This window comes from Primulina tabacum, chromosome 7, assembly GCF_025594145.1.
Source record: "Primulina tabacum isolate GXHZ01 chromosome 7, ASM2559414v2, whole genome shotgun sequence".
Classification (NCBI taxonomy): Eukaryota; Viridiplantae; Streptophyta; class Magnoliopsida; order Lamiales; family Gesneriaceae; genus Primulina; species Primulina tabacum.
In genome coordinates, this window is record NC_134556.1 from 24,274,408 (window position 1) to 24,278,977 (window position 4,570).

General features: G+C 40.8%; 1 long non-coding RNA gene across 1 annotated transcript; it reads left to right on the forward strand.

The window, feature by feature from the left end:
- The first annotated feature begins 290 nt into the window (after positions 1-290).
- On the forward strand, positions 291-3,484 carry LOC142550835 (uncharacterized). The gene is made up of 3 exons (XR_012821422.1): positions 291-949; positions 1,028-1,264; positions 3,319-3,484. It is a non-coding gene; the product is annotated as an uncharacterized LOC142550835 (long non-coding RNA).
- The last annotated feature ends 1,086 nt before the right edge of the window (positions 3,485-4,570 follow it).

The window sequence follows — 4,570 nt, forward strand, 5'->3', positions numbered from 1 at the left end:
TGGCTAACCAAAATGTGGTAATTTTCACGTTTATTTCGATTTGTTGCTTCTGCGTGTTGGTCGATTTATTGTTTCTGCGTCGTGTGCGTCGTGTTGAAGAAGCTTCTGTCGATCTATTCGACACAAGGTTGATCGACCAACGTCATGGTCGACCTAGTGGACACAAGCATGGTCGATCCACGCTACGGTCGACCAAAAAAGTTGGTCGCCTAACTTTATTAACATATTTATTTGTATCACAGGTCTATTTGTCGAGAAAACTAGGCAGAGATGCAATTTTTTGATGCAAATTGACAATTCAATCCAAATATGAAGAGATTGCTGAGAAGATTCACCTTTATTTGAACAACGATGAGAGAATCCTTTTTTCGAGCAGTCGCCTTTTGGTAATTTGGTTAGGTATTATAGAGATTTTAACATTTCTAGTCAAATTCTATGGTATTTAATGAGTAATCAGATAGTTGATAGTAGTAGTGATGATTTGTGGATGGTGGTGCGCAAGAGGCCTGTTAGAGTATTCTTTAATAACCAGTCTCAATTGCGCTATAAAGCCTGAAGATTTACCAGATAGAGGTGTATTTGGCACCACACACTTTGCCGATAAGTCTGAGATTGTTTTGAGTGATTTGGAGGGAAAGATTAGTGTCCAAGAGCATAATGAGACTGGTATAGACGTGGAGAAGATAAAGATGGCTAGTCTATACTTCTGTTGTGCCGTATTCGGTGAGGCGACTAGGAAAAAGACGAAGAAGATCGACCCTAAATACTTGAGGCTTGTAGATGATTTGGATAGTTTAACAATTATCCCTGGGGAAGAGTAGCCTATCGGGATGCGGTACGATGTTTGAAGAAGGACCTTTTAGGGCGATATAATTACCTCACCGAGGCACAGGGTCGGAAAGAATATGATGGCAGCTTCCTTGTCGGTGGTCTTGTTCTGCCTCTGCAGGTATATTATTTTTGAATGTTAAAGTGGATTTGTTATCTTTTTTTCTACTAGTAACATTGTTTGAAATTTATGTCACAGATCCTTGCTTATGAATATTATCCGAGCGTGGCACAAAAGTTTTCAAAGAGAAGAGATGTGGACGGTTTGATGTTGCCCTGTTGATATCACTGCAGCCTTTGGTGACTATGCTATAGATGTAAGTAATATGAATTGATTTGATATAATAACTTTGGACATAATTTTTAATTAATCTGATCTGTTATTAATTATATGCAGGATTGTCTTGGATTTTTGACTCCTACTCTTGAGGAGCTAGTTTCACCGTATTATACGACCGAGCTTTTTGTAGATTCTGCGTCCGATGCAGTCATCACTCGGGTACTCGAGCTCTGGAGGCAAGGTCAACCAGTCATATGTAGAGAGCACCTCTGGAGTCTCCCTCAGTCCAGCACACGCCTTCTGCATATTCAACTCCGTATGTTTCCGGCACCGTTTATGGTGATTTCAGTAGATCAGTCCAGCACACGCCTTCTGCACATTCATCTCCGGATATTTCTGGCACCCATTCTGGTGAAATCAGTAGATGCAGCTCTAGCACCAGTTCTCCCATGCGTACGGGTCCTAGAGTCCACTTTGGAATCAATCCTTCCCTCCACCCATCACCCTTGGAGCATCGTTTCGAGAGGCGATTGACTGCATTGGAGGATTCCGTTACGTCTATGCATGTTAAGATGACAGCAGGATTTATTTAGACCAAGGAGTGTATCATGAATATAAATCTGACTTTCGATGACTTGAAATCGAGTTTGAATCTTGGTTTCGATGAGTTGAGATCGAGTTTGACTGAACAGATTAGAGCTGATTTTGCTGAGATGAGGTATCATATGCCAGGTGTTATAAGTGCTCTACAACTATACACGATGTGTAAATGCTTACAGAGACAGTGACATGCGAGTTCGCGATCGCCATGGGCCCGTAAAACGACTTCTCATATTCGGCAAAAAAACCTGTAATCCTACTTGGCGAACGGTCGAGCATCGATGCCCTAACTCGCGCCAGCGAGTTGTTTACCTTCAAAGTCATGGTCTCTGCAAGTGGCCTCACACCGTCATCTTTAATTGCCCCAAACTGACGGTTCGTTGCGTAAATTAATAATTATAACAACTTTAATGCAAATATGAACAGATAAGGTGTGGTGTAATAACCTCTCGACGTGGTCGCCTCGCCACCTGTCATACTCGCATCCAGAGTCACTTGAATATATAAAAACAAAAAGTTTATTGTTTAATATACTATACATAAATATAAAATAAAAAAAGTGCATTACCTCATCTTCTGAGGATTCCTCTGTTATGACTGGAAGGTTAGGTTCAAATATCCGTTGTGTTTGGCTACTACTGTCAATTTCTCTAGTAGATTATCATCCACACCTAACAGCGTACATTAAACAAATAAAAATTAGAATGACAATTCTAATAAATCAATCTATTACGTAAACATAAATATAATTAATAAAATTAACTCACCAAAATCTACCTTGGATGATTTTCTCTTCCGCCCTTTGCTATAGACTATGCTATAATCTTTCTTCTTATGCACTGGCATCGGAGACGTGATCTCAGCAACACCTGGCATGTGAGACCTCATCTCAGCAAAACCAGCTCTAATCTGTTCAGTCAAACTCGATCTCGACTCATCGAAACCAAGATTCAAACTCGATTTCAAGTCATCGAAAGCCAGCTTTATATTCCTGATACACGCCCTGGTCTCAATAAATCCTACTGTCATCTTAACATGCATAGACGTAACGGAATCCTCCAATGCAGTCAACCGCCTCTTGAAACGATGCTCCAAGAGTGATGGGTGGAGGGAAGGATTGAGTCCAAAGTGGACTCTAGGACCCGTACGCATTTGAGAACTGGTGTTAGAGCTGGATCTACTGAGATCACTAGAACGGGTGCCGGAAACATCCCGAGATGAATGTGCAGAAGGCGTGTGCTGGACCTGATCTACTGATATCACCATAAACGGTGCCGAACACATCCGGATATGAATGTGCAAAAGGCGTGTGCTGGACTGAGGGAGACTCCAGAGGGTGCTCGCTACATATGACTGTTTGACCTTGCCTCCAGAGATCGATTACCCGAGTGATGACCGCATCGGGCGCAGAATCAACAAAAAGGCCGGTCGTATAATATGGTGAAACTAGCTCCTCGGGAGTAGGAGTCAAAAATCTAAGACAATCCTGCATATAATTAATAACAGATCAGATTAATTAAAAATTATTTCCACAGTTATTATATCAAATAAATTCATATTATTTACATCGATAGCACAGTCACCAAAGGCTGCAGTGATATCAATAGCAGATGGGGCACGGTTTGACGGCCACGTGTTAGTCACCCACTGAAACATCTTGGGCAAAATCAAACTGTTCACATCTCTTCTCTTTGCAAACTTGTGTGCCACGCTCGGATAATATTCATAAGCAAGGATCTGTAACATAAATTTCAAACAATGTTACTAGTAGAAATAAAATTAACAAATCCACTTTAACATTAAAAAAATAATATAGCTGTAGAGGCAGAACAAAACCACCAACAAGGAAGCTGCCATCAACTTCTTTCCGACCTTGTGCCTCAGTGAGGTAATTATATCGCCCTAAAAGGTCCTTCTTCAAACATCGAACCGCATCCCGATAGGCGACTCTACCCAAAGGACAATTGTTGAACCTATCCAAATCATCTACAAGCCTCAAGTATTTATGGTCGATCTTCGTCGTCTTTTTCCTAGTCGCCTCACCGAACACGGCACAAAAGAAGTATAGACTAGCCATCTTTATCTTCTCCACGTCTATACCAGTCTCATTCTGCTCTTGGACACTAATCTTTCCCTCCAAATCACTCAAAACAATCTCAGACTTACCGGCAAAGTGTGTGGTGCCAAATACACTTCTATCTGGTAAATCTTTGGGCTCTATAGCGCAATCGAGACCGGTTATTAAACAATACTCTAACAAAGAAAATTTAACCGGCCTCTTGCACACCACCATCTAGAAATCATCACTACTACTATCAACTATCTGATTACTCATTAAATACTATAGAATTTCACTAGAAATGTAAAATTTTCTATAATACCTAACCAAATTACCAAGACTGCTCGAAAAAAAGGGTTCTCTCATTGTTGTTCAAATAACGACGAATCTTCTCAGCAATCTCTTTATATCTGGATTGAATTGTCAATTTGCATCGAAAAATTGCATCCCTGCCTAGTTTTCTCGGCAAATAGACCTGTGATACAAATAAATACGTTAGTAAAGTTAGGAAAGTTAGGAAAATCAATGGAGAATTTCGAAGCATGAGTTCAATCGACCCTTGGTCGACCGAATTTTTTTGGTCGATCCATGCTATGGTCGTTTTTGGTCGACCAAACAAGAGTTGCTCGACCAACTTTTTTGGTCGACCATAGCGTGGATCGACCCTGCTTGTGTCCACTAGGTCGACCATAACGTTGGTCGATCAACCTTGTGTCGAATAGGTAGACAGAAGCTTCTTCAACACGACGCACATGACACAGAAACAATAAATCAACAAACACGCTGAAGCAAAAAATCGAAAT